The 13,240-nt window shown below is 44.6% G+C and overlaps 1 long non-coding RNA gene across 1 annotated transcript; it reads left to right on the forward strand.

Annotated features, from left to right (window-relative positions):
* Nucleotides 1-210: 210 nt before the first annotated feature.
* Nucleotides 211-12,818, forward strand: LOC115460423. The gene is made up of 3 exons (XR_003940487.1): nt 211-221; nt 3,660-3,669; nt 12,704-12,818. It is a non-coding gene; the product is annotated as an uncharacterized LOC115460423 (long non-coding RNA).
* The last annotated feature ends 422 nt before the right edge of the window (nt 12,819-13,240 follow it).

A 13,240-nucleotide genomic window follows, 5' to 3' on the forward strand; every position in this document is an offset into this window, starting at 1 on the left:
CTCCTACCCCAAAATAATTTGAATAAAAATATGACTTACCAGTCTGTATGACAGCCTCAGATGTTAAAGTAAGGTCTATTAGAGTAGCATGCAGGTCCCTGGAGTAGTGTAGTGTTTGGTTCAGTGCACTATAGAGTGGGGGACTCAGGTACCTATCTCCCTATACCTGTCACACTTGTGGTGGAAGTTGTGACCCCTCCCAAAGTCACCAAAACCCTACTGTACCCACATATAGGTGCCCTCTTCTAACTTTCAGGAAATCTCTAAAGACCATGTTATTTGCAAGTGCTTATCCCAATGCCACTGCATGTGTCTCCTCTGTTGGAAGCGCATCGATTTAGAGACATTTTGGACATTTTCTGTCCTCTCTTCCCTCCAGGTTTTCCTAATCCTGTCCATTCCTACTCTTTCCCAATATCTCTTGTAGGTTTTTCTGCTGTATTAGCTTCATTTTACTGCATTGGCGTCTGCCTCTGTTGTCCATTGTAAGCCACATTGAGCCTGACACTGTTGGGAAATTGTGGGGTACAAATGAGATAAATAAATAAATAAGGGCTATTGCAGTGGTGTACAAGGATTGCGAAAAATTACAAGACTGGGAGACTGGGCATCCAAATGGCAGATGACGTTTAATGTGAGCAAGTGCAAAGTGATGCATGTGGGAAAGAGGAGCTCGAACTATAGCTACATAATGCAAGGTTCCACGTTAGGAGTCACCGACCAGGAAAGAGATTCTAGGTATCATTGTTGATGATATGTTGAAACCCTCTGCTCAGTGTGCGGCGGCAGCTAAGAAAGCAAATAGAAGGTTAGGTATTATTAGGAAAGCAATGGAAAGCAAAAATGAGGGCATTATAATACCTTTGCATTGCTCATGGTGTGACCACACCTCAAATATTGTGTGCAATTCTGGTCACTGTGTCTCAAAAAAGATATAGTGGAATTAGAAAAGGTACAGAGAAGGGCGATGAAAATGATAAAGGGGATGGGACAATTTCCCTATGAGGAAAGGCTAAAACAGCTTTGATAGAGGTCTATAAAATAATGAGTGGAGTGGAATGGGTAGATGTGAATTGCTTGTTTACTCTTTCCAAAAATACTAAGACTAGGGAGTACGCAATGAAGTTACAAAGTAGTAAATTTAAAAAAAATCATATTTTTTCACTCAACGTGTAATTAAACTCTGGAATTTGTTGCCAGAGAATGTGGTAAAAGCAGTTAAGGTTTGCATAACTTCCTAAAAGAAAAGTCCATAAGCCGTGATTAAGACGGGGAAAATCTACTGCTGTTGGATGCTGGGCTTGATGGACCTTCAGTCTGTCCCAGTATGGCAATACTTATGTTATTATTATCACGTGAGCCCTTAGAGTCAACAAAATAGGTGTTGGTAAGGGCTCCCGTAGTAATGGGAAATTAGCATGAGACCGTTACAGAAAGATATGGAAATTCAGCCATTTTACCATCAGCCATTTTACCATCACGCTAAAAGTGGCCACAGATTGCGGAAAACCCACACACTAACAGTGCAAGTCACTTTTTATCCACATGTTTATTCACACCTTCAAAGAAATGACGCAAATTGGTAAGGAAAGACTTCCCTCGGCTGAACCCATGTTGACTCTGTCCCATTAAACAATGTTTGTCTACATGTTCTGTAATTTTATCCTTTATAATAATTTCCACTATTTTGCCTGGCACCGACGTCAGGTTTACCAGTCTATAATTTCCCGGATCACCCCTAGAACCCTTTTTAAAAGTCGGTGTCACATTGGCCACCCTCCAATCTTCAGGTACTACAGACGATTTTAAAGACAAGTTACTAACAGGAAATCAGCAATTTCATGCTTGAGTTCATTGAGTAACCTTGGATGTATGCCATCTGGTCCAGGTGATTTCCTACTCTTTAATTTGTCAATTTGGCTCAGTACATCTTCCAGGATCACTGAGATTTCTTTCAGTTCCTCCGCATCATCACCCTTGAAAACTATTTCCAGTAGAGGCAGATCTCTTACATCTTCTATAAAGACAAAAGCAAAGAATTCATTTAGTTTCTCCGCTATGGCCTTGTCCTCCTTGAGCATTCCTTTTGCTCCTTCATGATCTAATGGTCCCATGAATTCCCTTGCAGTCTTTCTGCTTCTGATGCACCTGAAAAAGTTGTTACTATGAGTTTTAGCCTCCGCGTCAAGTTTCTCTTCATAATCTTTTTTAGCCTTCTTTACTAATGTCTTGCATCTGACTTGCCAGTGTTTATATTGCTTCTTATTTCCTTCGTTTGGGTCCTTTTTCCATTCTTTGAAGGACAATCTTTTGGTTGTAATGGTCGCTTCACTGTCAGACCTGTGAGTTCTTGTACCAAGTAGAGTGCTGCCGAGCCCAGTACTTGGATCAGGTTCTGCTTGGTGGCCAGACAACCCCAGGTTTCACCTGCACTGACCGCCATTCCCCAAAGGTTGAGCCCCTAGATGCGGGCGGCCTGCAGGGCTTACGAGATGGAGCAGGAAGCGGGGTGATGAACGTGACGGCCAGACAGGCAGCAGGCAAGAGAGTGATCCAGATACAGGCAGAGTCAGTAGGCAGACAGCAGGTACGAGAGTAATCCAGGTACAGGCAAGGTCAGTAGGCAGGCAGCAGACACAAGAGTAATCCAGGTACAGGCAGAGTCAGTAGGCAGGCAGCAGACACAAGAGTAATCCAGGTACAGGCAAGGTCAGTAGGCAGGCAGCAGACACGAGAGTAATCCAGGTACAGGCAGAGTCAGCAACAAAGAACAAAGTAGAGGAGAAGCACACTACTGAGCAAGTAACACCTACCAAAGTAGAAGCTGAAGCAAGGAGTCTAGGGAGAGCTCAGCTGATAAAGTGCTGGCGTCTGACATCAGCAGGGAGAAGGGGCACAGCCATAAAACAAGAGCAGGGGAAGGAAGAACTGGAAGACCAATAGGAGAGAAGCAAAGGAAGACAGGCAGGGGAAGAGCAGACCCAGGTGGGTGGAAGCAAAGCAATCAAGGAGAGAGAGCAGAGCCAGGCGCATGGAAGCAAAGCAATCAAGGAGCCTGCAGCCAGAGCAGAACTACACACACATGGCTTAGGGCTGTGCCAGTCAAGTGTGCGTGTCAACGGGACCCTGCACAGCCCGAGGATGCCTCTTGCATTGAGGTAGGGGACATGACATTCACCTTTTAACCATGCTGGCTGGCGTTTTCTCTTCTTTCTACCTTTGCAAATACATGGAATGCATCTGGACTGGGCTTTCAAGATGGTATTTTTGAATAACGTCCATGCCTAATTTAGTGTCCTAACCTTTGCAGCTGATCCTTTTAGTTTCTTTTTAACCATTTTCCTCGTTTTATTATAGTCGCCTTTTCGAAAATTAAATGCAGTTACAGTAGATATCCTTTGCAGGTTCATCCTAGATAGTAGCTCAAACTTCATCATGTTATGATCATTGTTTCCCAGGGACCCACCACCTCTCGCACTATTTATTTTATTTATTTATTGCATTTGTATCCCACATTCTCCCACCTCTTTGCAGGCTCAATGTGGCTTACAATACATCATGAATAGTGGAAATACACGATGTAAGGAGGTTGGAGGTTCTAAACAGGTCAGGAGGAGGTATGGGGCCAGACTACATTCCCCACAAGGTCCTGGGAGAAGGAATCGGGGGGTGGGTCCCAAAACCCGGTAGGAACCCCACGGGGAAGGGAGGGGGAAAAGGACTGGAAAGAGCAGCTGCTATGGCAGACAAGGGCCAGAAGGGGGAGCTGTGATGACAAAGCTCAATTCCCTTGGGTCAGAAGTCAGTACAAGATTCCTTCCACCTGGGAGGGGGAGGAGGTCTCTAACCAACAGCCTAGCAGAGAAGCAGAGTTAATGGAGTGCTTGGAGGAAGGAGAGTCTGGAGGGCCCAGCACACCAGGTTTGGAGGAACCGGTTGACATGGACTGTAATTGTACTTTGGGGCAGAGTTGCGGGGATTGAAGGCAGTGGGTGGTCACAGGAGTCAAGTAGCTGTGTTGTGGGAGGTGTACTTCCATTCTGCAACCACCCAAGAGGAAAGACTTTTAAAACTGAAACCCAGGCAGTTGGACCTGGGAGAACTTGGATTTAAAGGGAGGGTTTTTCCTTTTTTGCTTTGTTTTGAAACTGAATGAGACCTTAACCCCTTTGAACTGAAATTTGTGAAGGAGGGGAAATAAACTGCTTTGAACTAAAACTGTGTCGTCTGGAAGGACTTTGTTTTTGGACTGCTGAAGGGAGCCTACCATTCCCCTGAGGGTTTGCTACCAGGATTACAGTTATTACAACGATAAGATAGATATTTAGTATTATAGACAGATCTTGGGTAACATGATTATGATAAGACAAGATAGTAGTCTAACAAGCAGATATACTAAGTCTTTTCTGGATATAAGTGGAAAGGTTCACATTCGTTGGTCTTTGTGGTATGCCTTGTTAAAGAGATGGGTCTTCAGTAGTTTGCGGAAGTTAGTAAGTTCATAGATTGTTTTTAAATTAAGCGGCAGCGCGTTCCAGAACTGTGTGCTCAGGTAGAAAAAGGTTGACGCATGCGTTAGTTTGTATTTTAGACCTTTGCATTGGGGAAGTGAAGGTTGAGGAATGTGCGGGATGATTTTTTGGCATTCCTGGGTGGTAGGTCTATCAGGTCTGACATGTAGGCTGGTGCATCCCCATGAATTATTTTGTGAACTAGGGAGCATATCTTGAACGTGATGCGTTCTTTGATTGGGAGCCAGTGTAGTTTTTCTCGTAGGGGTTGAGCACTTTCATATTTTGTTTTACCGAATATGAGTCTAGCTGCAGTGACTAGCTCCTCCTCTCGTCCGTTCCTGGACCAGCTGCTCCAAGAAGCAGTCATTTATTACATCTAGAAATTTTATATCTCTGGCACTCCCTGATGTAACACTTATCCAGTCAATATTGGGGTAACTGAAATCAATTATTATCTAATAGATAATAATTGATAATCTAATAGATAAAAATTCCAACATTGATCGCGATAATTGAAATCACCCATTATTATAGCGTTGTCCAATTTGCCAGCTTTCCTAATCTCTGTAAGTAGAGAGGGGTGGTAGCCGTGTTAGTCCACTCTTAAAGGTTATCAATAGAAATCAAACAAAATAAAACATGGAAAAGAAAATAAGATGATAACTTTTTTTATTGGACATAACTTAATACATTTCTTGATTAGCTTTCGAAGGTTGCCCTTCTTCCGATCTGACGAAGAAGGGCAACCTTCGAAAGCTAATCAAGAAATGTATTAAGTTATGTCCAATAAAAAAAGGTATCATCTTATTTTCTTTTCCATGTTTTATTTTGTTTGATTTCTAATCTCTGTAAAATGTCTTCATCTGTCTGTTCGTTCTGTCCCAGCGGATGGTAGTACAGTCCTACAAGAAAACTCCTTCCCTTCACATGTGGAATTTCTATCCATAATGATTCCACCCTGCTATCTGTGTCATGTGGAATGTTTATTTTATTTGACTCAATTCCCTCTTTAACATATAGCGCCCTCTCCATCATTGCAATACAATTTGTACCCTAACACAGTGTCCCATTCATTGTCCTCTTTCCACCAAGTCTCTGAGATGCCTATTATATCTACCTTATCATTTAGTGCTATATATTCTAAGCAGGGGTGTAACCAGACTTCGGTAGGAGGGGGGTCCACAGCCTGAGGTGAGGGGGCACATTTTAGCCCCCCCCCCGCGCCGTTGACCTCCCCAGCCATTATCAACCCCCCCCCCCGTCATTGCCGACCCCCCCCGCCATCGTCGCCACCAACTTTGACAACCCCTGCCGATGACCCTCTTGACCCCCCTCCCGCCGCCAACCCTCCCCCGCCGTCGCCTATCTTTGCTGGCGGAGGACCCCAATCCCTGCCAGCCGAGGTCCTCTTCTTCCCGCAAAGGCTTCGTTCTATTTCTTTGAGTCTGACTTCCTGCACGTACAACATGCAGGATGTCAGAAACAGAACGAAGCCTTCACGGGAAGAGAGGACCTCCTCGGCTGGTGGGGATTGGGGTCCCCTGCCAGCAAAGGTAGGCGACGGCGTTGGCGGAGGAGGATTGGCGGCGGGAGGGGGGTTGAGAGGGTCGTCAGCAGGGGGGGTCCAGGGCCAAATCTACGGGGGACCAGGCCCCCCGTAGCTACGCCACTGATTCTAAGTCTCCCATCTTATTATTTAGGCTTCTAGCATTTGTATACAGGCACTTCAAATTGTGTTTTCCTTTGATCTACAAGCTGCTTAGAAGTGCAACGCACAACCTTTATCTTGCTCTCTCATTAAGCTTACATCTGGCTTACTTTCAGCATTGTTGAAACCTCTCTACTGGGATTTCCTAAATGTTGTGTTTCAATAGTATCCTTCAAGGATGCTCCACGCCGAACCATGTGCTCCTGGGTGACCGTCAGCTCCCCCCCCCCCCCCCGCCCCCATTCTAGTTTGAAAGCTGCTCTATCTCATTTTTAAAAGTTAGTGCCAGTAGCTTGGTTCCATCCCGGTTAAGGTGGAGTCCATTCTTTCAGAACACTCCCCCTTTCCCAGAATGTCGCCCAGTTCCTAACAAATCTAAATCCCTCATCCCTGCACCATCGTCTCAACCACGCATTGAGACTTCGGAGCTCTGCCTGCCTTTTGGGTCCTGCACGTGGAACAGGTAGCATCTCTGAAAATGCTACCCTGGAGGATCTGGACTTCAGTTTTCTACCTAAGAGCCTAAATTTGGCTTCCAGAAACTCCCTCCCACATTTTCCTATGTCGTTGGTTCCCACATGTACCAAGACAGCTGGCATCTCCCCAGCACTATCTAAGGTCCTGTCTAGGTGATGTGTGAGGTCCGGCACCTTCTCACGAGGCAGGCAAGCCACCAGGCGATCCTAATATCCACCAACCACCCAGCTATCTATATGCCTAATGATCGAATCACCAACTACAGCAGCTGTCCTAACCCTTCCTGCCTGGGCAGAAGTTCTTGGAGACATATCCTCGGTGCAAGAGGATAGTACATCCCCCGATGGGCAGGTCCTGGCTGCAGGAGTACTTCCTACTTCACTAGGGTGATGCTCTCCTTCTAGGAGACCTCCATCCTCCAAGGCAGCACAGGGGCTGCCAGACTGGAGATGTGACTTCTCTACAAAGTTCCTGTAGGTCTTTTCTATGTACCTCTCTGTCTCTGTCAGCTCCACCAAGTCTGCTATTCTAGCCTCAAGAGAACGGACCCGTTCTCTGAGAGCTAGGAGCTCTTTGCATCAGGCACACACATATAACCGCTCACCAACTGGGAGATAATCATACATGTGACACTCAATGCAAAGAAATTGGATAGCACCCCTCTCACTGTTGGACTGCTGTCTCCATCTTAGTATTTTTTAGTTTTTCAATAATTTAAAACTTGCTAAGGTATTAAGGATATTAGCCTAATATAAAAATGTCTTTAACTTATAAAGTATATTGTGTTATTTATTTAGTGTTTTCTTCTTAGAAAGTAATGAAATGTAATTAAAACTCTGTAAGAGCACTACTTTCTTGTTATCCTAATTACAACAATTGACTATAAATGAAGAGTTTTGCTAGGGGTGAGGGAGCTTCTATCTACAGTTCATAGGATGTAAGATATAGAGGCAATCTATGAAGGTGTGTTTGAGCCTGTGTTTTCCAAAATGCATTTCATCAGTCTCCTTTGGAGCAGTTCTGTCTACTTCAATGAAGCCTCATTTTGTGGCATATTTTGCCATCTAGTGGAAAGCATGTATTATGCACTTAGAGATAAACCTTGGAACTTAAATACAAATTCAGGATAAATACTACAGCATTTTTTAAAATGTGGCAACTCATCCTGCTCCTTTATGTTTACCAGGGCAGGATCTGGTACCATGAACCTTCATTTTCAACTCTTGTTTTATTTAGTTGTTGTGATTTAGCTCACAACTTTTCCAGTAATAGCTCAAGGTGAGTTACATTCAGATGCAGTTGGTATTACCCCGTCTCTAGAGGGCTTAAGTTTGCACCTGAGGCAATGGAGGTATGAGGAAGTCTATAGAACACTACTCCTCTCCCTTCAGAATATTCCCTCACAGAATCAGGACCACCTTAAATCCCCTAGTCCTGCCCAAAGAGGAAGTGACATGGGAGGGGTGGCATCAGGAGGACAGCTACCAGGAAATATATAAAAGGCAGGGCCAGAGTTAGGGTAAGGAGGTCCGCCCAGGGGAGGAAGAAGCGGATCCACAGTATGTGCCTTTCCTGCCTGCCTATAGCTACCCTCACCTGGCTGAAGTAAGCCAAACTTTAACTTCGATAATTTGTGGGAATCCTCTTCTGAGGCCTAGCTGGAGCCAGACCAATGTTGGTCAACCTAAGAAAGAGTTTGTATAGACTATGATTTTGGGGCCTGTCAGCCACAGGCCTATGTCAAGATTTCCTCTGAATCTCAAGAGACTATCCTCATTTTCTGCACCTGTGAAGTAACAAGTCTCAGTTTTGAGTTAATAAAGTGTTTACCTTGTTTTTGCAACCTTGTCTGGCTGTGTAATTTGAAGGCCCACCCTCAACTCTCACTTACAGTGTCACAGGAGGGTTAAGTGACTTGCCCAAGATCATAAGGAGCAGTGGTGGGATTTAAGCTGGGCTTTCTTAGTTGTCAGCCCAGTATAACCACTAGGCCAGGGGTAGGCAACTCCGGTCCTCGAGAGCCGCAGGCAGGTCAGGTTTTCAGGATATCCACAATGAATATGCATGAGATAGATTTGCATACCATGGAAGCAGTGCTTGCAACTCTATCTCCTGTATACTCATTGTGGATATCCTGAAAACCTGACCTGCCTTTGGCTCTCGAGGACTGGAGTTGCCTACCCCTGCACTAGGCTATTCCTCTCCTCTCCCCCCCCCCCCCCACCCCTACCAATGTACTTAGGTGCTAGGGTATTAAAATACGTTGATGTTTATAACAGCATTAATGCATATTTAAAGTGATATTAATATGAATTACATCAAATATGCCCATTGTTAGTTTTTTTAACTATTATTTAACTATCACAAACTTCAAAGTAAAATCTATGCACAAGAGATAATGAAGTACATTATTATGCAAATCATAGTAACATAGTAGATGACGGCAGAAAAAAGACCTGTACGGTCCATCCAGTCTGCCCAACAAGACAACTCATGTGTGCTACTTTTTGTGTATACCCTACTTTGATTTGTACCTATGCTCTTCAGGGCACAGACCGTATAAGTCTGCCCAGCACTATCCCCGCCTCCCAACCACCAGCCCCGCCTCCCAACCACCGGCTCTGGCACAGACCGTATAAGTCTGCCCAGCTCTATCCCTGCCTCCCACCACCGGCTCTGGCACAGACCGTATAAGTCTGCCCAGCACTATCCCCGCCTCCCACCACCGGCTCTGGCACAGACCGTATAAGTCTGCCCAGCACTATCCCTGCCTCCCAACCTCCAGTCTCGCCTCCCACCACTGGCTCTGGCACAGACAAGTATAAGTCTGCCCAGCACTATCCCCACCTCCCAACCTCCAGCCCCGCCTCCCACTACCGGCTCTGCTATCGAATCTCGGTTAAGCTCCTGAGGATCCATTCCTTCTGAACAGGATTCCTTTATGTTTATCCCACGCATGTTTGAATTCCTTTACCGTTTTCATCTCCACCACCTCCCGCGGGAGGGCAATCCAAGCATCCACCACTCTCTCCGTGAAGAAATACTTCCTGACATTTTTCTTGAGTCTGCCCCCCTTCAATCTTATTTCATGTCCTCTCGTTCTACCGCCTTCGTATCTCCGGAAAAGGTTCGTTTGCGGATTAATACCTTTCAAATATTTGAACGTCTGTATCATATCACCCCTGTTTCTCCTTTCCTCCAGGGTATACATGTTCAGGTCAGCAAGTCTCTCCTCATACGTCTTGTAACGCAAATCCCATACCATTCTCGTAGCTCATTAATCCTCCCAGGTTTCTCTGTGGTGGCTCCTAGGTCCACCATGACTTCTTGGGCTTTTGCTGCCATTACAATGCACTCTATCCAGCCATTAGCCAGAAGGCGCATGCTACACCATCAACAAATTCGCTACCACCTTGGATTTAGGAGATCACTGAAAATTTTCTTGTTTAAAAAGTTTTTATTTCTATGGCTAGATTGCTGATTTTAGCTATTCTGTAATGTTTTTATTTATATATTAGTTTGCGGGATTTGCCTGTTTAATCTTCTTGTAATCTGCGCTGAACTTTAAGGGCTATTGTGTAATGTAATTTAGGTTTGTATTTTTCTTGCATCTTTCTAGTATATGGCTTTGCTATACTTTCTGTTCCTGACTTTTACTCTCCCCAGTCTTTTCTGCAACTTTAAACCACTATAAATCTCAAGAGCAGATTATGCATTTCCTACCAGTTCACCAACCCTTTTTCTTCTATCACATCCTCTGATCTTGAGCTTCAAAGTTTTCTTCCTCTCATTCAACCATTTTCCCTGAGAGCACTGTTGTCAGACTTATCCTTCTTTTCTCTGTATTCTCCTGCTCTCCCTTCACCCCTCAGCTGGGGATATAAGTCCCAATCCTGGCCCTCAAAGACAACTCTCCATCTATGCACATCAAACCCTAACCCCTCCGGTCTTATCCCTCTCCTCCTTCCCTATACTCTCTCTTTCTCATGCTCCCAGTGGAATGCCCACTTAATTTTTTATAAGCTTCCTTACGTTCATTACCTCTTTCTCCCTCATATCCTTTATGTTCTTGTGTTAACTGAGACTTGGCCTATGGCTTTTCCCTGAAGTTTCTGCTGCAGTTGCTACATTCTGACATGGAGACAGCTACAGAAATATCGAAAGGCTTGTAACTATTTTTATAAAATTTTCCATCGTAGCCCCTGTGCCTTACTTAAGTGACTTTGTAGAGGAGTGAGATTGTGGGGAAGAGAAGTAGTTTATTCTCCCTTAACCTGTGTATTCCTCCATGCTACCACCAGAATCATTTTGGATTCTTTTCAATACAATTGACTCAGATTAAATAACTGGTTGGCATGAGCAAAGTCACATGACAGAAAACTGGCTTGATGTTGTCTCTGGATCTGCAAGAGCAACTACGCTTGATCAGATTGAGTATTTGTTTTAAATAAATATTTGTTCAACTGCAAGAATTTATTTTATAGAAAGGTTAGACTTGGTACTTTATAAAATACGCTGGAATAAAAAGTGACATTCTGTTTTTCACGTGAGACCATTGGTACTGTAAAGCAGGAGACTCCTATGCCTGTGAGGTGTTACAGCAAGTCAGCCCCTGAACCAACCCTGCTACTAAGTGACCTAGATGTCCAACTAAACCAGCAGAGTTTGGGAGAGCTAAAGCATGGCAGGACAAGGCCTGCTCCCTTGTCTTTCCACTGTTACTGCCATCACCCTACCTCTGTATGGCTGCCCTAAAGTCCTGTAAGTGTGCAGGTGTCAAGCCTGTGACAGCAAGCATATGCTCAAGCTCTGCTGGGTCCCCTCTGCTCTGATACGCCCCTAGCAGGACCCAGCAGAGCTTGAGCACTGGTTTACAATCCTTCAGGGCAGCCAGGCCTGGGTAGGTGTGGCAAAGGATAGGAATGAGATAGTAGAGATGTTGAATGATGGGTGTGGGCTGAAAGGGCTCATGGTTCAAGGTTCACCTAAAGCATCAGATACCCTTGGGCTGGCCATGTCCCTGAATGTGTTTGCACCATGTGTCCGATGACCCTCTCATTCTGTAACAGGTTTTCTAAATTTAAGTGCCTGCTGCACACTTAAATGTACTGAATACTAGCATTTGCATGCATAAAATGCATACTTATGTTCTTAAATAGCAGTAGTGCAACCTACTTCTATTGTATAATCACACACCTTAATGGCTTTGCATAAGGGGGTGTTCACAGGGGAGCATTATAGGTGGAGCAGAGGTGGGGGCCTACATATTACCCATGTAAATGTTACATTTAGGTGTGTTGGTGCCAACTTACACTGGTATTGCATAATGGCAATTATGTGCGTAAGTGCTGTTACAGAATAGGCTCACAGGCTGTGTAAAGTGTGCACCTAAATTGTGGCACCCAATTACAGAATTGCTCCTTATCCCCCTAATTCTATAAAAAGCATAAAAAAATGTGCATGCAAATTTGTTCAGCTCAGTATATTACCCTAAAGTCTGGCATGTATTCCTCCATGCTGCCACCAGAATCATTTTGGATTCTTTCAATACAATTGACTCAGATTAAATAACTGGTTGGCAAAATCACATGGCAGAAAACTAGCTTGATGTTGTCTCTGGATCTGCAAGAGCAACTACACTTGATCAGATTGAGTATTTGTTTTAAATAAATATTTGTTCACCTGCATTTTATAGAAAGGTTAGACTTGGTACTTTATAAAAAACGCTGGAATCAAAAGTGGCATTCTATTTTTCACGTGATCTGAGTAAATACTACGTTTGACTTTACCCTTCAGAGTGAACACAATGTAGGACTGCCAAGCATTACAAAGAAAACCGTAGGGCACTGCTCCCTAATGAGGGCAGAAAATGTAAACAGGCTATTTTAGCTGAAAGAAAACTAGAATCATGCTCCTTCCCAAGTTTGCCTTAACATAGTAGTTGTTTGAAGACAAGCAAGGGCCATTTGGCTCACTGCAGCTGCATCACGAGTTACCTTAAGAGCAAGATGCACTAAAGACGTCGGTAATTCCTGTTCCCTACGGATTCCATAGCGAATCGGTAGGGAACGGGAATGCATCAACGATAGGGAATGCAAATGAACTACTCGTTGTAGCTCACTTGCATTCTCTATTCCTTCGGTACCTGAGTCAGAGAATCGGGACGTCCCTTTTGATTAGGCTCCTCTTCCTGGTCTCTTCAGCCAATCAAAGCGGGCTTAGCTGGCTGTTGTCAGCGAAACGCGCTCTGATTGGCTGAAGAGACCAGGAAGAGGAGCCTAATCTAAAGGGACGTCCCAATTCTCCGGCAACCAGGAAAATAGAAAACTTTTGCTGTGGCGGGGTAAGTGGCGCGGCGAAGACAAAATAGAAGGGGGAAAAAATCACGAGCGCTGGCAGAGCAAAAAACTGCGAAAAAAACGTCTCTCACAAGCGCAGGGAGAGTACGTCCTTAAAGGACGCCCCTCACATGCGCTCCCTGCTTTTTTTTTTCTTTTTTACCTTTTTTGGGGGGCTCTTTTCCTTTCCGATTCCCTCACAA

Source organism: Microcaecilia unicolor, chromosome 1, assembly GCF_901765095.1.
Source record: "Microcaecilia unicolor chromosome 1, aMicUni1.1, whole genome shotgun sequence".
Lineage (NCBI taxonomy): Eukaryota > Metazoa > Chordata > Amphibia > Gymnophiona > Siphonopidae > Microcaecilia > Microcaecilia unicolor.